This window comes from Neopelma chrysocephalum, unplaced genomic scaffold, assembly GCF_003984885.1.
Source record: "Neopelma chrysocephalum unplaced genomic scaffold, ASM398488v2 Primary Assembly neopelma1_65c, whole genome shotgun sequence".
Classification (NCBI taxonomy): Eukaryota; Metazoa; Chordata; class Aves; order Passeriformes; family Pipridae; genus Neopelma; species Neopelma chrysocephalum.
The window spans coordinates 1553624-1581598 of NW_020897724.1; the positions used below are offsets into that span (position 1 = coordinate 1553624).

Here is a 27975-nt window from a genome sequence, read left to right on the forward strand (position 1 = left end):
TAGTTTTATTGGCATTTGGAAAATGCCAGAACTTGATGAGACTTGCAGACAGCAAAACTTTGTTGGACTCTTTACCAATGTTTCCTATTGCAATGGGTTTGATTTTTTGCTCTTGCTTATGCTGGGGTTGCTCATGGTCTTGGAAACAGTGTTCAGGGTTCAGCAAAAGGGAGAACACCTCCAGAATTCAAGAGAGTAGAGGAGACCCAGTATGAGGACCAGTGTGTCAGGGAGAGAGACACTTAAAACAGGTCAGAAAAGTCTCAGAATGGTACAGACTGTGAGCAAAGTGCCCCAGTTCACACTCTTTGCTATCAACAGTGACTAATGAAATCAGCACCACAATGCAAGGCTCACCTCACCCAGACTGCTGGCCAAAGGAAACCACTGCTTGCTGCTGCTTCAGGAGCTCCAGCAGCAAAGGCTTTTTGCAATGGTTCTGTTCTCAAACACACAGTAAATGGAAATATGTACTCCATCGAATCTGAGTGGTTAAAAGGGAACTCCTTTTTAGATATTAGAAAATATAAGCAAAGATATCTTTGGGGGGGGGAAGGTAACGAAAGCCGCGCCCCTGTACAACCGTGTGTCAGATCTGTTGGCCTCATGCATCCCAGAACTGTCCAAGGCACGTGCTCCAGAAGGTTTTCCACAGGACCCAATTTCCAAAGGGTGTCTGAGGCGTGAGGTCACACCAGGAATAATAACACCAAAGGCTGTATTACAGTTCACTCACCATGTCAGCACCATCCAACCTGAGCACTGACAAAACTGAGGTAGAAAACACCTCTGCTGAGGTCATTGGAGTGTTGCAGGAGGAGAACCAGCAGCACTGCCCAAACTCAGCCCAGGTTCTACTCGTGTCTGTGTGAGGGAGCCCTTCACTTACCCTGAGAACCTGCACGGTGCAGAGCTGAACAAGTGGGGCCATCAGCTTCTGAGAGGCAGTAAAACCTGCACCTTCTGGCTGAGCCTGAGCCCTTACCTGCAATCACAAAGAATTGTTAACTGGGATAACAAGGAATTATTGCTATTATCTCCCCTGTTTGTAAACCGAGCCAGACAATATTGCACAACCAGCTCTAAGCTCACAGCAATCATCCAGAGTCAGTTAGAGAACTACCACAGAACTGTGGCAAGTGCAAGAAAACCATGCCAGTCATCCTTCAACCATAATATATATAATAGATAACCATAGAAGATTTGAGAGGCTACATCAGTATGTAATAGCTGTTGTAACTCACTCATTTCTATTGGGAAGAAATTTCTTATTTTTATTTCTCCTTTACCAGAAACAAACTTTGCTGTTCCCTGTGCAGAAGGGTTGGCCTCTCTGTGACCCCACAGAGAACTGAGTAAGGAGTGCCCCTGTTGCTGGGGTCTGTCCATGTGCCTCTGCCCAGCACACTGGGGGTAAGTGGAGCATGGAGCCCATCCCAGGAGAGGGGCAGGGGCAGGGCAGCACTTCAGCTGAGCTCCAGCATCACACGGATCCACAGCAGAATCCAACAGGAGCTGACTCAGGTCAAAAATACTAAGATAGCACCAGATAGCAGATCAGAAGCATTCTGTTCCTTTGGGAAGAAAACATGCAGCTCTTCCAAATGCCTACCAGTCACTTTAACATTGAAATGTTTCTTCTCTTTCAAAATCCGGCGTGCAATTCTTAAGATTAGGCCAGAGATAGGAAACATCATTTCAGCAACCAAAAGATGATGCTTTCATAGAAAGACAAATATTCTTAATAAAATCATGCCCAACACCTTTATGCAATCAGTTACCAGTTCAAAGCCAAGACAAAGTGTAAGTACAATAACTAAACATTTTAAAATATAACATAAACCCATAAGTGTAATGAAAAGAATACTGCCACCTCCTTATTTCAGTTGAAAGTCAGAAATAGAGTAACACACCTACAAAACTGCAGACATAAGTCCTGGTGCAAGATTGACTGGTGAAAATAAAGAAACATATTTAGGTGCTACTCAATGACAGAGATAATAATTGCTCTGTATCATTCTTCATAATCAACTGCAAAGAGACTAAAACCATCAGGAAACAAAAACAGCAAAGGAGAAACTCTGCCCCAAATGATATAACAACACTTCAAACTGTACTGTTACATTTTTGTTTCTGTAACTTCTGTAACCCCCTTTGATTTGGAAGCATTATCCACATAGGAACAGAGGAGTTCAAATGGCAACATTTAGAGAACATAAAACCAAAGACAGATCAAGTTCTATGAATTCAGGACTTGGGTCACCAGCACAAAATGGAAGCAGCAGCAAATGTCATCAATAACCAAAACATTGTCAGGGAAACAATAAAACTGAGAAAGGACAACCTTAAACCAACTTTCAAAGAAATTTCATATTACCAGATTGCAAACATGAAAAGGTTTTTTCCTCTAGTTAACTTGAACTGAGACAGATGAAGGGGAATGACTGGAACTGAAAAAAAAAAGATCCAGAGTTCAGAGAGAGTTATTGAAGCTGCTGCAGACTCAGCTGGAGTCTGGAAAAAGAAAGAGACATTCCATATAATTGGGAAATTAGATTCAGAAACAAGAGCATTTGTTTCTAAACAAGTATTTCTACAGAGAAAGAAGCAGGAAAAGGAAAAAGCATAAGGAAGATTGACATTTTCTTTGTTACTTTGAGAAATGAAAACTTCAGTAAAACATCACTTAGAACCTTCTAGTAAAGCTTTCCAGAAATAATCAGTGATTCTCAGTGCCCAACTAGATATAAGGTCCCTGCTACTTATAAAGTTTCATCACCCTAAGTAAACATTTGCTGCTATACAATGGTTTTGTAGATATACAGGCAATCCATAGTCTCCAGGAGTGATGTTTGCTTTTCCAGACCAAAAATCCAGCTGTAAAATAATTCTACATCTATGAATGAGAGACAAGAATAACTACAACTTTGCCCTGCTTATTTGAAGAACCAGTGAACTTAATGACCTTGCTAGTGAAGATAATTAGTCAGATATATCATGTAATTTATAATATCTCCATCTAGAAAATAAAGTCCTCCCAAACACACACCTAATCAGGGACTAACATATTGTAGCAGAGTCTGTAAGTGATGCTACACTGTCACTGCTCAGGCTCTCAGCATGGCCACAGAGGAGCAGCTGTGGAGCTCCAACCATCCTCTGTGTTGGAAGGGCCTGGTGCTGGTGCCTTTCTCACTGTGCTTCAGCTGTACTTCAACAGACAATGGAATATTTCTGTGCTGTGACAGCAGACAGAACCTGCCAGTAATTAAAAGAAACATTCCTATAACCCTTACAAATCTTCAGATGACCAATATGTCTAAAAGTATTTTACAAAGGAAATATTCAGAGTAGGAATGAAGGAAAGCCGAAAAGAAGCTCACATTGTGATCTCACATTGCAGGGCATGGGTTGTGTGTTCCCCTCATTTTTGAGCATCCACAGAAAAAACTCCTGAGACCAAGTGGCAGAAGATTAAAAAGTCACCTTGAAAGGAGATTTTTGACACCACTGCAACAGAAAGAAAAAAAAACCTGCAGTTTTTAACATGATCTCTGGTTTAATATTTCACTTCTGCAATGTTCTGCTTCACTACTACTGAGTGACAGAAAAGGAAGTAACAAAAAGTCTTTTTGGCATCCATATCTTGATTTTTTTCTGTATATTGTAAGAAGAAATGACAGAGCCGATAATTAAAAATATTACAATTAAGTCCTGCAGTCACCAGATGTACAGCTGAAAAGAGAAGTGGGATCAATTCTGAAAACCACGTCACAGTTAAAGAGAAATTAAAACTGGTGAATAAATAGAGGAAACCATTAGAAAAAAAATGTAGCCTCTTCTGCTAGACTGGAGGTGAGGAGGGTGGAAAAGAGGCAATATCATATTGTTTGAATAATCTAATTCTTTGTTATGCACTTTTCCATGAACATTTTTAATGTAGGCTTCATGCAGGTTTAATGCAGGCTGTGATATAACAACAAATAATCAATTTTCTATTCCTCCTATCCCCAATTAAAAATTATAATAGTTGGAAATACATGGAATCAGAATCATTGATCCTGACTGGGACACCCAAGTTTGACAACAGCCACCTTATGCAACCAGCCACGGGATGTGTTTGCTGATTGTGGATACATGGAACCTTCCAAAGAAACAAAGAGGTGAGTGGAGACACCAGACATGGGTTGGATTTTTGTTGGTTTTGCTACTGAGCAATAAATAAAATTCTGAGTACCCTCCATGAGGTAGTTACCACACAGTTATTTCAGTGGCTGCAAATGCATACACAGGCAGAGAGCATCAGCCTCTCCCTTCTCAAGCATAAAAGTGAATGAGACCTTCCCCAGCAAGCCACTCCTCTCCTCTTATTTCATTTATTTCTTCATGTATGTTGAATTTTGGGTTGTTGTTTTGCAGTTATTTTTCTGAATTCTAGACCCTTAAAAAAACCACAGTTGGTAAAAAAGCACAAGCTTAAGACAGCTTGTATCAACTTCCTACACCATCCTTTGGGCTGTTCTCATATATATATATTCTCATATATTCCAAAAATATATTCATTGTCTTTTTTTCTCAGTTATTTATATCATATATTTAATTCATAAATTATGAACAAGTCATCTTTGATAGGTAGAAACAGACAACTTCCACCAACTGAAAGGAGAGAAAGATCAGTTCAGAATAGGGTATTAAAAAAAGAAGAAGCTGACTAACTTACAATGTGTATTCTTCACAGTCAGAAGAAAATTGAAAATCCACATGAAAGACACCTGGAAAGATTCTACTATAATTTTTTTCCACCTGACAACATAATTTCAAATGCACGTAAAGCTATTAAAAATTTGAAGGAGAACTTGTTTGAATATGATTAGAGGAAAGGACTTCAGCATGAGGCAAACAAATATAAAAGTACAATTCCAATCTGGTCATGAAAATGCCTCAGGCTGGAGGAAATGTGAGGAGAAGTCCTGCTCTGCCAGGAGCACAGGAATTCCCACCACTCACTCCTCAGCCCTGCCCTGCAAGCACTGCCCACACTCCCCCATCCCACCTGCTGCTCTCACACTCACTCACCAACTTCAATGGACTGTCTGCACACTCCAAGAGATAATCACCTCCATAAATCAAGACAAAGAAATTCCCACATAGTAGTTATATACATTTTATAATGCCAAATCTCTTACAGACACAAGTTGGAAGGAGGATTTTTTGTGGGAAATGAGGGCTTTCAGACAAAACAATTTAGAAACGAAAACAAAGGTAAGGATACAAACCAAATCCAAATCCTCAGTGATTCAGTTCTTTAAGTGTTTGGAATCTTGATTTTAGAAAGATATCAACATTAAATAAAACCATAAAAATGTTTGAAACTTCTAAAACATCTTCATGGTCTAGTTGTCACTATTTACTATCCCACCCTCTCCCATCATGCAAACACTAATTGCCTCGGCAGTGGATATTTTGGGACACACCAGCAGGTGCATCCCAGCTCAGACAGGGTTACCTGTCCTGAGACCCGGAATTGCCCACAGAAGAGGAAGTGTTTCACACCCACACTGAGTCCAAAGCATTCCCCACGTGACACCACTGCAAGTCTTTCATCGCTGAAAACCATTGGGGGATTTCCAAAGAGTAAGAACATTCCATGTTTTCAAGCCATGAAAGCGTTTCTCCTTGACTAGAGTGGGACAAAGGATCAGGTCAGAGCAGTTCAAACTGATGCCTGCTGTATTTTGGAGCCTTTCTTTAAATCACAGTTAAATTGCAGAGCAGAGGGAAATGCAGCACACAACTATCCAAGGATGGAGAACTAAAATGCCCCCATTTTTGCAGCACTAAAGTGCCACCAGGAAGAAGCCATCCTGCCTAAATACAGATCTTTGAGAAATTAGAAGCAAAACGGACTTACTTCGGTTTTTATTTTAAAGGAAGGTAAGGAAAATACACCAAACCAGTAGTCACATTTTCTTTAGCAAAGGCTTCCTTTGTCATTTATCTTATTCTGAAGTCAGTGAAGAACTGTAGAGGCTGCTGTGAACTACAGCCAAGCAGAGCAGAGGGAGCAGAGAGCAAAGGGAAGGCTGCTGGCTGCCGAGCAGATGGAGCCATTAACTGCACTGGGGGAATGCAGGCAAAGCAAGGCAGGAGAACTAGCAGGGAGCATGGCTTTCAAGGGCATTTCACAGCAAACTTGGCTTTTTTGGCCTTTTGTCTGTATTTCTAAACTGATATTTTACTGTAGTTCCTTTCTGTTGCCTGTTGCCTCTTCTGCTATTGTAAATCCTCACCTTACTGTTGCAACCCTGGAAAAAGGGCTTATTTCTGAGCTACAAGGAAATGGAAAACCTTCCAGGTTTCTGGGCAAGGGTTCAAAATTATATTAAATATTTTAATAATAAGACCTTTGAATTGAAGTGGTTCCCATGTTGCTGTCAGTCAAGACCCTGATTTGTCTGACCATCTGCTTATTTCCCTGGTCTTACTGTCATACATGATCAAACAAAACCCATGATCTTTTGAGACACTGTGTGCAACTCCTGCTACTTTCACTCTAGAGTTATGAAGACTGTATGTTTTGGAGATGGACAAAAATGTGTCTTAAAATTGTTAACTGAGCAAACATGAAAACTCACAAATACAGTATTTCATACATGTATTCTGGCAATTTTTAAAAATTCTTACAAAATTAGTATATAAACAACTGCCCAGAATACAGCTCACGATGTATCTCAACATTTTCCAGCCAACCAGAAAGATGTAAAAACTTCCCAAATACAACCAGTCAGCTTCTTGAACGGCAATCAAAAGTTTAGCCTGGTTTTACAACCATAAGAAACTTCTGCAGAAGAGTAGTTCATAGCACAACTTGTGTTGGGCAATTTTTCAGCAGACTTTGTGAACAAAATTTTGAAGTCGTGCAACAATTCATCAAAGCAGATGCTGCACTGGGAAGCAGAATGCTTGGATCCTATTTCTAGGGCTAGGCAGACCTCAGATAAATCATTAACCTCTTTCCTCTCATGCCCATCATCTGTTTTGCTGCCACAATTGCAGTAATCACGTTTCTGCAGTGCCAACGGACCTTCCAAACTGCCCAGAGTGCAGATTTTCCAGTTTGACATTAATTGTAGCAGTAAACCAGGCATCAAGTGTTGATGCAAAGGCAAAAATGTGCAGCTGCCTGGCCATCAAAAAGCAATCTGAGGGTAAGCAATATATTTCACTTACTCTGTTGCAAGCTTTAGTGAGATAATCCTTTCTTATTGCCTGCACATACACAAGATGCAACACAGAATAATCTTTCATCTTATGGCATTTACATGCTCCTTAATTCAGAAAGTTCCAAGTTTTCCAAATCCCTTTTTGCTATGTCAGTTTTACTGTGTGAAACAATGGAAATTATAGTCTGATATAGAAATGATGCCTACTGAAGAGATAAAATATTCTTTATTAAAAAATCAGAATTATATGAGCCTTGTCTATTATTTTCTAATTAACTGTCAAAGCAACAACCAAAAAAAACATCTCAAGAGACATCTGAGATCATGAAGCTGAAGTGGTGAGAACAGGCAATGCCTCACAAGGTACAAGGACAGGTTTTGTCAGCGTCTGGTTTTCCTCTTATCAGAGGTTGAAATGAAATATGAGATCTATCAAGAAGGGAAATACTGTCCAAATAAATAAATTCCAAAGTTGGCAGGTTATCACACCTGAGAAACTGTCTCACACACAAAAATCATCATATACAAGGAATAGAGAACTTTGTATTAAAAAAAAAGGTGACATTTTTTAATTTGGAAAAGAACCCTCCAAATAATGGTATAGATGGCAGCTTGTAATATGTTGGCAGATACTATAGGGCTTTTTTTTGTAATTAACATAAGATGTGCCATTCTCCTGCCTGGGAAGAACCAATCAGAACAACTCACAAAGCCTTTCATAAACCTCTGGTGTTTGCCATCAACTTTTCTGAGGTTCCTCAGACCCAAGTGCTTGTTTTCCAGAGAGCAGATGCTTGTGACACATTGTGGAGTGTATTTACAAGTGACTATAGGGTTAGATAACAAATATGCACGTATTTGTCATCACACGAGAGAAAATAAATGCACTGGTTCTCTAGGACAGGCATTTCAGCTTGCCTGGGAACAGGGAAAAGACTTCAGTTGACAGAAGTGCCCAGGGCAGGACTGGATCCCACTGAGGTATCCCCAGTGCAGTGGCAGAAAGGCAAACACACCTGCAATCCTTGCTCACAGCAAACTGAGCTCTCTGGGAAACTCTGATCATGGGAAGGTACAATGAAAGGCAAAGTCAAAGAGAGTTGTAAAGGGCAGGAGCTGGCTACAGCCTGGCTTCTTGGATGTGCACCCCTCCTCCAAGCTGGCAAGGGAATTTTTCTCCCAATATGGTGCACCACATGCATGTTCTTCACTGCTGTAGCTGCCTGGAATAGCTCAGGACACAGTAACATACGGGGCATTGGCAAAGAAAAAGAGGAAAGAGGTCACATTCACAGGAATTCCAAACTATCTTAATTTCTGCTTAAAATGCTTCAATCTATATTCCTGGAACTGATCCTGCTAATGAGAGAAGAAAAAGGCAGCATACCAGCCACTTCTTATTTTTTAAATAACTCTTTTTGACATGTCACAAAGTATTGCCCTTTATCACAGCAGACAGCACAAGGATTTTGTCCTTTCAAATGATGTTGGCAGGGAAACATAAATTTAAGAAGCTGATATCACCTCCTAGCGAAAGGTTTCCCCATTACTTAGCCAGTTAACTACTGAATTCTAATTTCCTAATACAAGCTGCTAAGATATTGTATAACATTCAAGCACACATGACACTGGTAATACGTATTAGCTAAAACTACCTATTTTCTTCCTTTTTTATGAAAAATTGTTTATTTTCTTAATGAAAATAAAAGAGTATTATCATGACTGAAAGAATAATGTAATCTGAGCAGTTTAGATCAAAATATACAACACTTAAACAGTGTTATGGCTATCCACAATTCAGGTATTACAGCAACTGAAACTTTTGTTTTTCACTGATCATCATTCTGCAAGGGAAACTGCACAAAGAGAAGGTGGCTCCCTGGAGGATTTCCTCATTTCTACAGAGAGCTGATATCTTTCTTTGAGAATAATGTGAATACCACAAAAAGTTCATTTGAAAGAAATTTAGAAATTAAGTTGACACCAGTGTCTGGGAAACTGATGTTTCCTGCACTGTGCATGACACACCAGGGGAGTTCAGGGGCATAAAATGCCAGTCAAACACACCTCAAGGCTACTTCCCATTTCAAGCCTATATTCTTGTATAGCTTCTCGTTATTATTATTAAGGTGCTGAAGCATCCCAAAATGCAGTAAATGTGCTGCAAACCAGTAAAATAACAAAGGCTGCCAGAGCAGCTAAGTCAGGACTGCCAGGTTCTGTGGAGGACTGTGCCCTTCACAGCCTCCTGTAAGGAGACAGAGATTGCCGTCCAGTGAAGCAGCTGCTCCATTATCTGGTTGTTTCTTTTTCCCAAACCTGCTACAATTATGAGCACTTTACGAATTTCCAAATGATCTGCATTCGAATGTTATCAGAATAGAATACTGATGACAAAAGGAATTTTGAAACAAAATCACATCACAGTTAATCCCAAAGTACAAACACATTCCTGAGTATCTCAGTTCTTGAGCAAATTCATGTCTTGTTCTAAACATCCTTTAATGCAGCTTCTACACTACAATGTTTCATACGAGAAGGTATTCTGATGCAGAAGGGTTGAAAATCCTGTTTATCAGTCTACCTGTTCCATCAGCTTCTGTTCTGATACTCTGCAGAGCCCCAAGTTCCAAAGCATAGTAAGGAGTGAATAAGTTTAGAAACAACCAAGCCCACACTGCTGTAAAGAGAGGAACCTAAAACCAGGCAAGATGGACTTTCAAAACCAAGGGGTACGTGGATATGGAAGAACATGACTTACCCTTCACTCAGCTGAAACAAAAGAGACTGAACCAAAATTAACTCTGTCAGCTCAACATGTGAGAACAAAGGACTCTGCAGTCGATTTAGGAGCCCTGGTGTAAAGACAACAGGAACTCAATACAGCCCCGATGTTTGAATGAGCTCGAGGGTTTGCATTATCCATTGCTGTTCAAAGGGTTTTCCACGTTACTCTTTGATGATTGAACTATCAATAACCAAAACACACAAGCAACCAAAAAACCCCTGAATGCTGTTCCTTCCCATTATCTCCACATAAGAATCCCCTGCTGTTGCCCCAGCACACACCCCAGTGCCACTGCAGAAGCCAGTTTTCAGAGCTCCAGTCACACTCCTCAACTGGCAGCAGGACTCCAGCACTGTAAGAGAAAGGGATAATGTTGCAGAAGTTAGAACACGTCACAAAAGAGATTTAGCTTTGGCATTCATGAATGTTTCTGATTTTCTGCTTCCCCACCCCCTAATTTCTCACCAGGAAAGAACATCAGTAGTGACCATCACTGCAATTTCTTTCAACATGTGAGGAAAATATTCTTTCTAGCACAAATAGATAGTAATGATATTTTTACTCTATAAAATCATAAAATTCAAGCATCTCCTTTATGAATTTTCATCATATTTAAAGAACTGAAAGTCGCAGGAAAATGTGCGTGATAGAATCAGAAAAAAATTAGAATATTATTTGTGATAGGATGGAATAAGGAGCATTGCACGTGCTTTGGTGTAACTGCAAACATTTTTAGCAATAGTATTTATAAAGTAAGACAAAAACAGAGCTTCTAGAGCCAGCATTTAAGAAAAGCTCACAATTGCAGAAATGAAGAAACAATCAATTATTCCATTTTCTGAAGTAGTGGAAATATCAAACCAACCTAGCAGCTTGTGGTTTTAATTCTTCATGTCAGAATTCAGAACCATAGAGAAAACAATTTGCTATTTGTTGACTTAAAATAATTGAGATTTTTTTTCTTCTAGAATCTGTGAAACAGACTCTATTCACCTGCTTTGTTCCTGATGCCCATTTTAGGGTGGCACAATTTAAAAATGCATCCCTCGCTGACAAATTCCTTCATGCTGCCAAGGAAGAAAGTTCCAGTTTTCCTTTTTATTTTTCAGGTCTCCTTATGCTTATTTAATGAAGCATAAATATGGATGGCACCTTTCTCCTTACAGCAGTTGAAAATATACAAAAATACATCCAGCTGCAAAAGCACCTCCTTTTTAGGCAGCCTTTAAATAGTTCCCTTGGTTTCCATTGTTTTTGCAGACACTTGGGCTTCCTTCACACCCGTGAGCCACACAGGCTCCAAAACAAACTCATCACAGAAACTCATCACACTGATGTCACAAAAAGTAAAAGAAAAAAACATGTGCAACACTCAGAACAGGAAAATCCTTTCATGTAGCAAAGACAAAGAAATATGTAGTATTATTATTTACTTTGTTTTCTCTTCTTATTAGCTGAGTGCTCCGTACTGATGCCTCTATGTCATTCTTCCCTCTTTAACTGTAACTAACCCTACAAAGAGTCTGCCAGGAGTACTTTAAAGTACTTGTTATTTAAAATATTGACCTCCACATAAGTTCTTATCAAGATATACGCAGAAGTACCAGAATTTTGTGCATGTACTATTTTCTATTTCTGGATTAAAATAATGTTTCTTGACAGAAATATCTTGTCAAGTGCTTCCTGTGCCATTGCCATAGTTCGAAAAATGAGAGAGCACCTAAAAAGTCAGAAAAGAGTTTATCATAATATACAGCTGAAATGTCTGCAGGAGACAGCCTGTGCCTGTCTTTTTTTCTTTTCCTTTAGTTTTATAGACCTGCATCTCTTGTTTGGTAAACACATTATCTGAGTAAAGTGTATTTTGTCTTCCTCTTTCCTCCTATTCTCCCTCCTGTTCTATACCTCAGGGACATCATTTGTCTATATGTGAGGAGATCTGGATCTGGATTTCAGCTGGATCTCTGAGGTTGAGCTTTTGCCTTTCTACAAAGAGGAGGATAAAACATAGAAAGGAAGGAAAGAAGACAAAGCTCCAATTCATGTTGAGTGAACAGGCAAACAGGTACTGCTGAGGAGGGATCGCCCCTGACAAACAGTCATATATTCTTGTGATGACAATTAATTATACTTTTCAAAATATCTAAGCTCTAAACAACAGGCATTTCATTTCAAAGAAAGGGGAACACAGCAACACTCACTGCATGAGAGAATAATAGAGATGAGAAAGCACATCTGTGAGTCACAGCACAGAGCTCACGAACCCTGCAGCAGATTCTCCTGCCAACCAGATCTATAAAGGATGGACTTTGAAGGATTTTTGCATTTCCTCAAAGTAAAACATTCATGAGCCTGCAGTATTAACACAACCCCACAGGGATTCCCAGAGCCCTGGTCCTGGACATTCTATTCCAAGCTGACACATCCCATTACAGCTTCATTGTATCCACACATGGTTTTGGGCACATCAAGGGCTCAGCTCCCAAGCTGATCAAGGAATATATATTTTACAGCTGGGTTTTGTGGAAGGGGACAGACTTTGTGCACTACATGGATTCTAAAGAGTTCCTATAAAGTGTGAAAGAAGAGTAAATTCTAGAAACAGAGGAACATGTGGGACAGAGCCATTCTCAAAGTCTCAGCCAGCAGAAAAGGAACTCTCAGTGTTCACAACATTCTCACTGGTAAACGCACAATAAAAAATAGAAAATAGAGTCCTTAGAAGTTATTTCATCTATTAGCCTGAAAATTCCACCATTTCTGTGGGGTCAATGTAAGTAAAAAATCAGTCCTGAGAAAAAAATTACTCCCACTCAAGGACTACAGAAAAATTACATTCTCTAGAACAGGTGTAATGATTAAAAAGGTGCCATTTTATTCTTTCTCAATGCTCCCTTCTCCCTCTAGTATTTACCCCAATCCAGACATGCTCATTACAACTAATGTTAAGAATAGTTATCCAACCTCAATGCCCACTGGGCAGGATATTGTAAATCTTCCTTTAAAAAAAAAAAAAAGAAAATAATCATACTTCAGGTAAAAGCTCCCTCAAACTCCTGGAAGAAGTGACTTAGAAAACCAATGACTCTTTTTGTATCACAACATTTTCTCAAATGCTACCTTTGAAGTAAAAGAGTAGCAGACACACAAAGTGTGTGTGAGTCAGGGAAAACAGAGATCCCTGGGGAGCCTACAGAGAGCACAGAAGGCACTACTCAGTTATGGTTTTGTTGCAGGTGGAGCATGGCTGCAGAAAAAAAGTTGTTCTACAACACATCAGACTTGCCCTAAATTGATTAGGAATACATTTCATCTTGTCTTGGATAGGGAGTTATTACAGATTATCTACATTCACACTAGGAGCTCTTTGCCTCTGTTCCTACAGAACTTCAGGAATAATCTGCATGTGAACAAGCTGAAATAGGCCAGAGAGACTTAAATATTTATCTCCACATAGGAACATATCATCAGACCTCAAAAGTATGGGAATTCTACACCAGAGTCCCAAAATGAATTTTCATTTACAAGTGAATAAGCAAGATACTTCATTCTGGTTACATAAACCATTCCATTCCAATACACCATTTTCAGGCACTTTGCCTCATTCAGTCACACAGCCTGACAACTGCCAAGGTACCTGCAAAGCACACACAGGTATATTTTTGTTAGCCAGGTTGTCAGAGCTGGCATTTGCTACCCATGAACTTCGACTTCACCATATCCAAAATGCAAATTCAGCTTAAACTGAGCCCATGCTAACAATATGTTTGGGTTCCATAGTGCCAGGCAACACGGTGTGTCTATTTTGGTGTGTTTACTGGATACATAAATACAAGCAGGGAGTACATGCATCTCTCCATCCTCCTCACAAAACCACCTTTCACACTTTATTATCTCTTACTAAAGCCTACTGTTGGCTTGATTGAAGTGTGTAGGTTGCACTATACTTACCTGCAAATAAAGCACCTTCATTAGGTTCTTAAGTTACTTCAGAAGCTCTCCCTGTTATTACATGCCTCCTTTACAAATTATGAATTTCACACACTTCACTGCTTTTGTGTTTCATTTAAAGTCTTGTTTATTGGTGGCACAAAAGTAAAGCCTGACTGGTACTGCCTGCCTTTTTCTTTTCATGCTCTCCCTCATGGGATGCAATTCAACTCACATTATTGATGGGAATTATTCATTTCTGCGAATCTTTCAAGTAGGTCTGAACCAAGCAGGTTCCTATGTTTTCTACCCTCAGAAAGAGTGGAAGAATCATATTACAGAGTTTCCATCCTTTCATATATATGATTTCATGACAGAACATACATAATCATCTTTCTCCACAGATACTGCTGAAGTTAAAATCTGTGCCAAGCCAAAATCTGTTTTTCTACCACAAGATCACAGGATCGTCCCTCATGGCTTCTTCAAATGTAAGGTTGTTTTTTACAAACTAATGACTTTTACACCTCAAAAGGCTTTTTTATTATTACTTATATTGTGCCTACAATATTTTAATTTCTTTTAAAAATAAATCATTCACTTTACCTGCTTTCAGAAATGTATAATTAAAGAGGAGACAACTCTTGTAAGTTGTCTAACTCTGTATCAGAGTTCTTATGCACAGACTGCAAACTGAGGAACTATATGATTCCCCTTGTTCATGTAACGTTCAGAGGAGCAATATTTTTCTTTAGTGCTGTTTTAAAAATTAGATAGGTTTGTTCACTGCAACAGAGAGCATATTAGATCTTAGGGTTATGTAAAAACAGTTATCATCTTTTATCAGCTGTTATCAGCTATTTCCTCTCTTGGTAAAATGTTTGCCACAGGAAAAACAAAAGGTGGATAATCAACAGTGCTGGAACAAGGGGTGGGTTTGTTGGTTTGGGTTTGGGGTTTTTTGAGATTGGTTTTTATTAGGTAAACAAACTGAAAGACTGCCAGATGCTCTAGTTTTTATCCTCAGGTACTCCTGGAGTGAATGTGGTTTGTATTTCAGTTTATATATATCCATAAGCACACAAACCCCAACATTGTGACTTACAGCATCAGCCTGGTCACGTGATGTTGTGTGAGCTCAGTTAAATGCAGGTTACTGAATTCTGACTGCCTATTTTGAAAATTAGAAAACTTTGCTTTCTATGCTAGTTTTGCAAGGAAATAAATTACACAGATGCACTGCCAGCCTGTCACTTCTCATCCCCTCCCTCACAACTTTTGAATGAATTGGCTAATTTTGATCGAATTTGACAAAAGGACCTGGTCTCAAAAATATGAAGTTCCAACAAGTTTCCATGAGAACTGACAGTTGAGTAGGAGATAAAGACTGACATGAGTCTTCCCAGTGAGGCAAATATTGCTGTGTAAGCTCAGCAATTATCTATTGTGCCTGACATCCCCACCAGTCACTCATTGTGTGTATCAGCCACACAATCCACTTGTGGAATTTGGAAGCAATCATGGGTCTCCATTTCCCTGCCAGCCTCAAGCTGGAGAACAGAGGAGTGGCTGGCAGTAAATTTTGGAATGAGTGGAGAAGTTAGGATTTAGCAATTAAAAAGTGAATGAAGAAGGAAGCTGTAGTTTGATTGGACATAATCTCACTTGAAACCAAACATCAGCATATCCACTGTAATCAGAGGAATTCTTTAAAGTTTGCAGAGTGTTTGTAATCATTGACCCACCGGAATCCAAACCAATAAAAACCAGGAGCAGATCCCAAAAGGTCATGCTGACTGTGATTCAGGAATGCTGCAGACAAGTTGCCCTTTCACTCTCCCCTGTTCACTCCAGCAGCCCAGCACTGCAGGGTGCTCCTGGTGCTTCCTGCAGCCAGCACTGGCTCCAGGAGGCCACAGGCAATCCCATCCTTTGGGGGCTGGGGCCGCACAAGCCCTGCTGGTGATTGCACCGTTGGCTCTGGGGTTGTTGGGGACACATCCCAGGATAACACTTCAGGAGCCTGAATCTTTTAGGATTCTTGGAATGCTGTGAAAGAACTCTTTTACCTTTCCAGGCCTTTGTCTGGGTGATTCTCAGCCCACATTAACTGAGAGAGTCCCTTTGGTTCTGTCCAGTCCTGCAGATGCCAGTCCCAGGCTCTGGAAGTTCTGGATATGCTGTGTTTCCTTCTGGTCTCCTCAGCCAGTTGCACCAGCGTCACATAACGAGGAAAAACAAGCTCCCCCTGGTCCTTACTCCTGTTTGGGTTCTCTGCTTATTCAGGAAAAGGGTTACATTACCTTTTTATGCAAAGGCATCACACCAGGACCTCATGTTCTGTTATTTTTCTACTACTATGAATCCTTGATCTTTTCCAGTCACTGCTTTCAAAGACAGTATTCCATTCTGCTGATGAAGTACTTCACTTACATCTGCTCAGACCTAACAAACACCCCAGAACTGGAGGTCCATCAATGTTGTTGAAAATACTTGTTTGAATTATCATTTAAGCAGTCATATCCCTTCCTCATTCGGATGTTGCAGAACATAAATAATAAGAAACCATTCCAAAGAAATCTGCATTGCAGTCATCATCAAAGTGAGTAAATAAAGAAAAGCTGACAGGACCTCTCACAGAAAGCAAATCACTGTGATCTTCACAGAGAAAGGTGAAGGATTTCTTTTCCTTCTTTTCTTTTTAATAGAGCTTTTCTTCTAGATTCAGAGCCTTTCATGTTAAATTCAATATTTTTAGCACCCACACGACCATCTAGAATTAAATTGCAGCAGTTCCTTAGCATCTGAGTAAGAAAGCAATGATAGATCACTGTGATTCTCCTGTCCTTGTACAGAATCAAAGAATCATTTACTAATAGACTGAATTGCTTCCAAAAGCAGAAATCACACAGCTCCATCTTGTGGAGGATGAGATTCCTTGTGTAATGTCACAGCTCCGTTCAACTTCTGCCTTTGGTAATGATTTAGCCTTAGGTGTTTTTCCATATAGGATTTTACTGACTGCAGAAATTTTCTTTCATGTGCAGTTTACACACCTTCACCAAGAGCAGGAACAATCTGCACAGTGTTTTTACTTATATTTTTCTGTTTCATTTTATTTTCCCAGAACATTCTCCCAAACAGGTCCATGCTTCAACAGTTCATGTTTGTACCAAGTGATGCAGAACCAGCTATTTAATTTTTCTTCTGTTCTCCTGTAAGAGGTTGAATACCTTGCAGAAGTGTCCTCAGTGAACACACCATACATTAGTACTAAAAATGTTTGATTTTCAGCCCAGTGGTCCTTCTTAGCAGGAAGCATTTGCAATGCAGTTTAGATGACACAAAAATGCAGAGCAGCAGAGTTTGTCTCATTTGAGTAACACAGAACCCTAATCTGTAATGTTTCCATAATCCAATGCTATTAAAGTAAGCCATGTCAGAGGAACCAGGTAACTTTCCACAACAAAAAATGGCTTCCTGGATTCTGGAGACAACTGCGGGATTGCTCCTTATTCCCTTGTTACAGAATCAGTTCCTACCAAGAGCTTCAGAAGGGATCACACTCCAAAACCATCCATGTCACCATAGGCACTCCACACAAACCATACCTGTGCCATGCTATCAAGAAAACTTTAATTCTTATATTTTTGACTGTACATTTTACTTAAGGAGAGCATATTAAAACAAGTTTATCACCAGAGGTCTACAAACTGCAATTCCCCAAGGTAACAGCAAGTAACTCACTGCAAAGGCTTCACAAGATGTTTTGATGTTTCGAACCCTACTTTTGTTTGGAGCAGAAGGTATTTCTCAAAAGTCTGATGTAACACTCCTCTATCAGATGCTCCCAGCCCACATTCAAGAAGTTTTATGAAAAAGCAGCGAGTAATGTGACTCCTGGGACTGCTCACAGGTGACTCTGGGAACTTATTTCCCATTAATTTACGACTGAAATGTGTGAGGGGTCAAAAATGACCGCAAACATTCCCTCAAGTCTTCTAATTTAATTAAAAGGATAAATGATCCTAAGTATTTTCATGTTTTTAATTAGTTTTAAATTAATTTTCAGTGTGAGAGCCAGAAGTCCTAAGAGAGAAAGTAAGGAATTGCTCATAGGAGCTTCTACCAGATCTGCATGATGAATGTCAACACAATGACCAAAACCAGCTGCTTATTAAAATACTGGTTTGGACTACAACAGTCTGAGACTGTCTGAATCAACACATATAGGCAAAAAGAATGCAGTAGAGAAAAATGTCCTTAAAATAATCCAAACCCTGTGTTTTTAACTAACATGCTGGGACTTAAGGGGGGAAAAAACAGAATAGCATCTTGATTGTTTCCCTACAAAGGATATTCCATGCCCCTATTGAGATGATTCATCACCACTTCACTCCCCTGAATTCATCTTCCATACTGAGAAACATTATGGCATTTCTCTCTCCTGGTAGAAGTCAAAATAGCAACTCTCTAGATATGAGTGACAAGAAAAAATACCTCATCTCTTGTGCTAACACTTCTTTATTGTACGAAATTTCAGGAACAGTGTTGACTTGATTTCTTTTTATTAAGTCTTGAAGTGATTTTTGTTTCCCTGAGAAGCATTAGTATTTCTCTGAAACACTGAAAACCAAAATCTTCAGAATGGATGAAGAAAAAGAAGCAAAGGAAAAGGCCTTTCAAGGTTCACATCCCACCCCACCAAGAGCTGTCAGTCCTGACAAGGAACAGCTCCCTGTGCCCGTGGGTGGATGCCCCAGTTCATCTGTACCCAGGCAGCCTTTGGGCTGTGTTGCAGAACCTGCCAAGGAGGTTGGCAATTAGTGCCAATCAGGCCAGGTTTGTCTGTGATATGGACACCCAGGCAGGAGATACTGGGCTGATCCTATCAAACCACTTTGCACCCATATCTAAAGACCCTGTGTGTGACTCTATGTAACCTTCAGTTACTCCCAAGATTAGCCACAGAGACATTGAAAACATATTCCTTCATCAAAAAAAGCTCTCCATTGTACAGCTTTTAGCTGGAAGTTCTCTTGGGCTTTTCAAGGAAGTGCCAAGAGATACTGCCAGAAACACAAAGTCATTTGTCCAATAGGGCTACAATTATTTCATTCCCCAAAAGTAGGAGATTAAAAATTATGTTAATTAGGATAAATATTGAGAAAGTATTAAAGCATTATTACAAGGCAAACCAAGCAAAAAAGAGTTGCTGACTATTACAACTGCTACTTAAATACTTCATAGTGATACTCTGTGCTGCATATGGTGCTTAGAAGCTGCATAATTACACACATTTATTCATCCTTAACCTATGTATTTTCATTACTTTGGCGCATACCATTAAATTTGAAATGTTATCAAAACATGGCATTGGAAATAATTTAGTATTTCCTATTTCAGACCAAAAAAAACAGATTATTAAGTGCTACCTATGAGGAAGGTCATTCTAGTTAAAAACAGGACAAAGTATGGCACAAGCACCCAAATCTGCTTGTTCCCCAGTTGTCTATTTATCTATTCTTTTTCCAGTCCATGTGTGTTTTGAATAAGGCATTAAAAGTGTAATCCTGATTTCCCTGGTAATCTAAATGGGAGATTTGGCTGCAGGAGAAATCAAACCTCAGCTTTAGGGCAGAGAGAAATAAAAAGTAAAATGCCTAGAAGACTTTGCAGGTAAGCAGTTTTAGTATAAAGGCTCTTGTTTTATTATGCATGGAGTATGATTCTTTGGATTCTAAAGTACTTTAATCAATGTTCAAGGGTTTTTAAGAACCTCATTATATATCTCTTTTGCAGGATTATGAATATTTGCAAATGAGGTCACGTAGTAAAGCTTCAAAGGCTAAAAAGTTAGATCAAGATATATTTTCTAAAACTCTTCAAAATATTTCAAAATCAGAAGTGCTGCCCAATATACATTGCCACATTCAGTGTCAGCATTCTCTTTGAATTTTAGCAACATCTTTTTTTAATATACATATTACTCTTCTTCTTCCTCACTGTTTTCCTATGATGATGATTACATCTGCACCATTTTATCCAAAAGTAAGCAGTAAGAGTTTAATTTAAATAAAATTAAAATAGAGGTACAAAATTAAAGCTCCATATACTAAAGACTGAGCTGATGAATTTAATTTAATTTACTAAGCAAGAGTGTGCAAGGATTAATAAATATAATTAGATTATGGTTGAGCACCTCTACGGCAGTTTTGTAACTATCCCTTCTAAGGAGTTTTCTGTTTATTAGAGGAACCAAAAAGAACCAAAGCTGGATCAACAGGGACTTCATAGATTTATAAAAGTATTTTAGAGTTACAACTTCAGTTTTCTAAATTTGTGTATGGTGGGTCACTCAGTATTTTGCATAGGTGAATGTATTCGGTGTTCAGGTATATTTTATATATATTTATATATTGTATATATATACTTGTACAGGGTGGAGAAGAGTGAGAAGTTCTGTGAAAAGTCTCTAGAGGGGAGAGAGTGGTTGGTAACAGCAGAAAGAAAGATGGGAAGACAGATTTGGTACATTCAGAGCATGACAAAGAAGGCACAGCAGAAGAAAAAATACTTACCCATAATGAGTTATTAATGGTACTGAAATTGTACCATTCATTTGTTAAAATGAGTATGCTTGACTGTAGATTTTCTTGTCAGTCTATATATTTTGATTATATGCACCACACAGCTCAGCAGTAAATTACTGCAATTAACTTTGATTCCTTAGGATCCACAGCAGAAGCATATCCACGTCTCGTGGTAGAATCTACAATTCAACTCTGAATTCTTGTCTAAAGTGCTTGTGCAAAGCAAGTGGTTACTTTGAAAAGTGCTGGCAAACTTCAGCAGAAATTCTACAGAGATCTAAGGCCATAATGGTTGTTAAATTTCTCGTAAGAAAAAAACTTTCTAAAAAAATCCAGAGAAAATTTAGTATATCCATCACAGTAAAGTTTGGAGAAGAGTTGAACAGCTTGAGGTAATTTCTTAACAAACACCTTATGCACTCAGCCACCATTTTTGTGCACTAAATACAGACACTTCAATGAGAATCTTAGCTTACAGATAAGATGTTTTCCATGCTGTTCCTTTGAAATTTGAGTAGCACATCCCCTGTGAAAGCAGCACTGTTCCATCTGTGCAGCTCTAGAGTCAGACACTTCCCCTCACAACAGATCTGCGGAGCTCGCTCGCTTTGGGCTGGGGGAGTACAAAAGAACTTGACACAAAACAAACTTCAAATAATCAGACACAAGATGCAACTGTCTAGAAGAAAATTATAGCCCTGCTTTGGTGAGGACAAACCACAAATCAAGTGTCAGCAGAGGCTGGGACAGGGAAGAGACAAAATATAAGAACGAAGGGAACTAAGAGAGACTCCCCCCAGTAGAAGATCTGCCAGGAGATAGAGAGTAACACAACAACTCACCCTCTGGATTACATTGGACAGTATGAGAACAGTCAAGACAGACATTTGTTTCTGCTAAAGAACTCTAAGAGTTCCCATGTATGACACATGCTCTTGGGGTCTTGCTTTCATAACTTCCCAGTGAACTACTGGGCAATTCCCAGCGCTGAATGAATTTAACTTACAAAATAAGTGTGCTTTTGTGATTTGTAAAAGTTACTGAGTGGAACTATTAATTGTGGCAATATCACTAGAGTATAATTTAGAAAATAATAGAGATAGTAGAAATAATGGAGAATTTTGTCATAACTCACAAATCCTGTGAATAGATTATTTACAGGCAAGAGACAGTAGGAACTGGACCAAATCTACTTGTCACTACTTGCTTTTGATATCACAGTAGAGTTCAGAAACCACAAGTAGCACTTGGTCCTGTTTTGTTAGTGCACAAACACGAAGGATTTTACAAGCTGTGACACCACTTACTCCATTTGACTCCACTCTGAAGAACAGCCAGCAAAATTAAAAATGTCCACACATCCCAACCACTCACAGCTCAAAGTGTGGTCTGGGTGCATGAAGACAATGCCCTGGGAACTGAAATGGCCCTGGCACACTTCCATGTGCCACTCAGCTCCAAATGTGGGGCCACGATAATGGTGGTTTTTAACATTGCCAAATTCTTCACTCTGGCTTTGACAAACACAGCAAAGCCATGGCTAAGATAGCTGCTCCCTTCCCCCCAATACATCAACAAATACCCCCTGCAGCTCCTTAATAAAGTTAACTTGCACCATTCATCTGGTAAATAAAACCCCTTGGAAAATGGAAACAATGAGGAAGCAGCCCCATGCATATTCAGAGAGTTGTAATTGCTATGGAAACCATCTCTAGTAATAGAGTCTTGCTTCAGAGCATCACAGGCAAATCAGAATAAAATGACAGCAAAACAAAGTGTAATACTGCCTGAGACTTCAAAGTCCAAAACTGAGCAGGGAACTAAGCCACTGTGAAGGAAAAGCCTTCATGTTCTCCCATCTTCCAGGTTCTTTTTGGAGCATATTTATGGGGATGAGCTCTTTGGTTTGTTTTCTGCCTGGGCTTCCCAAATTGCTGCTGAAGTAGCACTGAGGGCTGGCAGCATCACTACAGTTGTTACAGGAAAAGGAAACTGTTTCTTCAGCCTATAAGTAATTGTAATTTTACTATTAGAAATTTTGGGCAGCTTGAAAACATGTAACTCCACTCTAGCAATGCTGTTTGTTTTCAAGCCTCAAAAAGACTGATAATAGGGTCAAAGAGGGTAACAGGGTCAAGGATTCCGAGGTCATTGATGGCAGCAATTAGCTTTAATTTATTTTATTTTAGATTTTAGAACATTATATGCCTTGCTTTCATTTCTTTTATATGAAATATTCTCAATTTATTTTACTGTATTTGTACTACATGAACATGTCAATGGGTAGTTCAGAGTATTTTAAACATTGCATGTCATTTCCTTGCAGCAGGTTGCCCACTGATACACCAGAGCTTATCCCACTACTGTTCCTAATCAACCCCAACACCTATTTCTGAGTTTCATCATACCAATTTTCAATGTATTTGCTGAATAAAATTAGTAAATGCAATATGCCTACACCTACTAGTCCAAATTATGTCCAAGGTCATTCCTGCAGATGCACTAGCCTTGATTCTCTCTGGGTACAGAATTCCAAGAAAGAAACCAACTCTGCTATTATTTCAGAAGTACACTACATGTCAAACACCAAACACTCACTTTTCTTTTTTTCAGGTACATCCCATCCCATTACAAGTGCATAAAGCAAAATTCCACAAACATTTGATTTATTTAAGACTTAAAGTAATAAGCCATTATTGGAGTTGTTTATAAGCATCAACTTATGCTTTTTAAAAAGTTACTTGAACTGAAAATTCCACACACGTGCCTGTGAACAGTTGTAACAAGGATTTTGGTTTATGGTCATGTGAGCTTTGCCTTTTCTACTTTTTTTTGTTGTTGTTGTTGTTGTTGTTATGTTCTTCTAAGCCATAGAGACCAACCAACTTCCCATGAAAAACAAACTCTAGGAAACACCTGTTTTCCACGTTACAATCAATCAGATGTGAGCAAACAACCACATTTTGTCAAGCAGAGCACAGGATGCAAATTTTGTTCTATCATTCTTCTTATAACCAGGAGGCAAACAATAACTATTCTCACATAATGCCATTTGCTTTAGCATTAATCCACCCATATTTCTTTGCTGAATGTGAACAGACAATCCTGCCCTGTGATCACACCCTTTTCTTGAGAGCTGTTGTCAGTCACAGAGCTCAGTTTATCACACCCTGGGCTTTCTGGAGACAAGGGGACCAAAACAGACAGCAAGTTACACACATGATGAAACTCATTTGTGCACAACCCAAAATAATGTTTGCTTCTAAAAATTATTTCAGAAGAAGAAAAGATTTGTGTATAAAACATAAAAAATTTAGCACCAAGGATATTGATTTTGCTTCTCTAAAATCCTCCTCTGGGATATCACCAAAGTTACCAAACTAATGTATTAAAAAAAAATTGCAAACCCCCCCCCCCCCCACTTCTGGTAGCACTTAGAACATTCTGCTTTTCATCAATATGTTTTTCACTTAGGGTCAGGAAACACAAAATCTTCAACTAAAATTGCAAAACCAGATCTGCATTGCCACTACTGTACAACAAATCTACACTGGTCACCATGGTGCAAATGTTTGCAGGTTGAAATATTCCCCATTGCATCATCAACTGCTGCTTCTTTTGTTCATAGCAAAGGAGGACATTTGTAAAATTACTTCTTTTACATGCAAAGCTAAACACAGCTGAGTGAACATGACCACGTCCCTTAGAAATGTATGATAGAGTTGAATTTAAGTAACATATTAAAACACTTCATCTATCTGTCATTTTTATATATGGCTACAATAAAGAAACCCCATTGCATTTCATAACTTTTTCATCTAGAAACCATTAAAGTGGGATATTCTACCCAGTCACCATGTGTATTATTTGTACAAATAGAGGGGGGGGAAATCAAAATTAAAGTTGTTCAGGGTACTGAAGTATAAACTGTACATATATATTTTTAAAGTTTTAAACCCAGCCTTGTAATTGTGAATTTAAAAAAAAAACAAACCTGTGGAAATAATTAACAGCTGCTAAGTTCAATTCTGATTTACTTAAGACAAAGCACATTGAACAAACACACTTGTATGGCAATTATACCTCAGGGGGAAAGGAATGGGAAGGAGTCAGGAATTCCAGGGTCTCCTGGTCTGTGCAGAGCCAGCGTGGGATGAGAACTTACCTTCCCCTTACTAATGTCCCCTATCCATCAGACTAGAGCCCAGATCAGTTCTTTTATTGGAGTCCATTTTTAACCCAGCAAAAACATGTCATATTTAATTTTTACAATAGCTCCACTGAAGAAGAGTAATTAGGTTTTCTTTTCTAGGGGTAATATTTTTGAACATATAAAGAATGTCCTGTATGGTGACTGCTGGAGAAAAATCTATTACAGAAAGTGCCCCCCTCAGAACTACATGCTTTAAGAACATGAATAAGTGGCTAAAAAATGGATTATAAAAAATTCCCAGATTATGGAACACATTTTTTTCAATTTCTTATGTGTATTTCTATATACAGACAAATACTGGTATTTCAAACAACAAACGAAATCAAAGACACAATAAAAAAATCCACAGAGTGGGAAATCTCAGCACGTTTTCACAGCTGAAAATAAGGAGTTTTACTTAAATACAAAATAAGTTTTATGTAACTTATCTGAATATTGGTTTTCCTCTCCCAGGAAGTCCTCAGCTCCTTACATGATCAGTAACAAAAGTTAATTAATATCACACAAAGGAACTTCACTAGTTTTCAGATAAGGCTGTTGTTATTACACAAATGGGCAGATTAATGACTTAGTCATGATTTTTGCATTTTTCTCTTCCACAGTAAGGGCTAATAGCTTGTCAAAATTAAAATTAAAAAAAAAAGTAGTTGTCCAAAGTGTATCATAAAGATTAATATTAATATTAATATTGGTGATCCCAATAATGAGTGAGGCAAATAATCATCCCCCCTCCAGGGATCTGTTCTATTGCACTACCAGACAATTAACCTGACTTTCATCTACTGTCAATATGATGAAATAAATAGGTCTGTTAATGCTTTTTTAAAAGATCAAGTAAATGTCTTTCTTGAGGTTGATAATGGGCTGCACTGACCATCTCATATCATCCATCAGCTTGAAAGCAGCCTGTAATTTGTGTGTGTTTGTAATTCTATATGGAATGAATCTCCTCAAGTTACTCCAGGTGTTAAGTACACATAACACAAGTTTTAATATGCTTAGAATTAAAAGCAAACCTTGATTGTTGAATACAGAAATGTATTCATGCACTCCCCTCAATATCATTCTCCTGGCTTATTATTCCCAACTCAAACATTACATAGCTAATTTTTAGACAAATTTTATTTATCCTGTTCCTACACAAGTTATTTTTTGTGGGTACATGAATAAATATTACTCTAATGTTTTGGAAAGAAAAATTGCACAAAATTGAATTGCAAGATTTAGGACTAAATTCTGGTCTTCTAAGGTAACAGATGACAGCCCTCTGCTGGTTAATAATTGTGTGCCCACAAGAAGTACATTTCTCAACAGCTTTACATTAATACTATATTTAGCCAAAGTGAAAATATATAAAAATATATATATAGTACAAAAAAATATCACACTACAGAGATGACTGAAATATTTTAGCTGGACCATTAGAAAACATATTCTTTCTAATTCATGTAGGAAACAGGAGGTCAAGGAAATGGCTGGTTCCTAAATTATATGGACAATTCTATAGAGTACTGGAATTCCTCAAAGAAGTAACCTTATAGGCTACAGATTTCCATACAGGATTCAAAAATTGTAAGAAATGTTAATGGTAATCATCGTGTTATTGTGTAAGGCTTTGTTTTGGTCAGTAAAATCCATAAAAATGAAATGTTGTTCAAATAAAAACTACTTTTCTGACATTTTTGTGATCTAAAATAAGAGTTAAAAGCAAACATCATAGAGCTTACTAGCAGCCAGCTAAAAATGAGTACCAAAGCATGGTATTTGGTACAACAGTCAGCAATATGATCCAGTTTGCAGGTATCAGCATAAAATTCAGAAATATGAAACATGTATGAGAAAAATTAAGAATAGTCCCCGTATTTTATTAATTTTTTGCCAATTTCTAAAGACTTGTTTTCTACTTTGCCCTGAGACTCTGTACTGCCTTTTAAAATACATAGATAGATAGATAGTAAATAATTTCAATTTTTCCTGTGTTAATTTAAAATATTCTGTAGCATAATTCTGACCATGTGGCAAATTCACAAAGAAGGCATTGCAAAGTGCATCTTCATTAACAGTGTCAGCTTGAACAAGTCTGCAGTAAAAGAACATGCTGGCAGCTGTACACCCTTACTTAGAAAAACACCAAAACCCAAAAGAAAACCCTCTGCAGATGCCAACACGTGACAGTGTGAAACAAAGAACTGAAACTATTCATTTGAATGTATTTGACAGTTGACTCAATGCCCTGATAATGGCATTTTACCAACAGAATATTGAAAGAAGTAACTGGAATCAACACCCAGTGTAAATAGGTCCCTTCCAACCCAAACCCTTCTGTGATTTTATGATTCTGGGATGCTCAGCTGAACTGCAGGGGAACTCAGAGCAGTGTCCTTCACCTCCAGCTGCCTCTGGAAGCTGGTCTAAGGAGTCCTTCACCCCTACGGGCACACACAAAATAAATAAAGCCCTTGGGGACCAAGGAAACAGTGAGGAACTGATGGATTGTGTGAGGAATGCGGGATAAGTTCAGTCAAGTGTTGTTTTGCTGCTTAAGAAATTAGCTTACAGATGCCAGGTGAGAAGTAACAGAGTCACGGAATATCCTGAGGCAGACGGGACCCACAAGGATCATCAAATCCCATCTCTTAGCCCTGCACAGGACAACCCAAATCTCACCATGTCCCTGAGAGCGTTGTCCAAACACTCCTTGAGCTCTGTCAGCCTTGGGGCCGTGACCACTGCCCTGGGGAGCCTGTTCAGTGCCCGACCACCTTCTGTGGCGACGAACCTTTTCCTAAGATCCAACTTAACCTCCCCTGACACAACTTCGGGTCATTCCCTCGGGCCACGATAAACACATAACAAAAAAGGTGAAGACCGGCTAGCTCACCCTGACACTGGGCGCTCACACGGCCCACACGAGGAGAATCGGAGGCGCAGCTCTTGTGGGGAGCAGGTGGGTTCTGTCCCCCATCACTTTCCATGCCGGGGGCTCTGGATTCTCCAGTCCTTCCTGTCCCTGCTGTCCCAGCTCCCCCTCCTGTCCCTTCTGTCCCTCCTGTTCCTCCTGTCCCAGCTCTCTCTCCTGTCCCAGCTCTCCCTCATGTCCCAGCTCCCCCTCCTGTCCCAGCTCCCCTTCCTGTCCCAGCTCCCCCTCCTGTCCCAGCTCCCCCTCCTGTCCCAGCTCCCCCTCCTGTCCCTGCTGTTCCTCCTGTCCCTGCTGTCCCTCCTGTCCCA

General features: G+C 39.1%; 2 long non-coding RNA genes across 2 annotated transcripts in view; both read right to left on the reverse strand.

Moving 5' to 3' along the window:
- Positions 1 to 888: 888 nt before the first annotated feature.
- On the reverse strand, positions 889 to 3252 carry LOC113968051. The gene is made up of 3 exons (XR_003534357.1): positions 3066 to 3252; positions 2378 to 2450; positions 889 to 985 (listed from the first exon to the last, which is right to left on the reverse strand). It is a non-coding gene; the product is annotated as an uncharacterized LOC113968051 (long non-coding RNA).
- Positions 3253 to 10263: 7011 nt separating this feature from the next.
- The window catches only part of LOC113968050, a 24392-nt gene continuing 6680 nt past the window's right edge, over positions 10264 to 27975 (reverse strand). Inside the window, exons 3-4 of the long non-coding RNA XR_003534356.1 lie at positions 21011 to 21147; positions 10264 to 10363 (exon numbers count right to left, since the gene is read on the reverse strand). This is a non-coding gene — a long non-coding RNA (uncharacterized LOC113968050). The remainder of the gene's footprint in view (positions 10364 to 21010; positions 21148 to 27975) is intronic.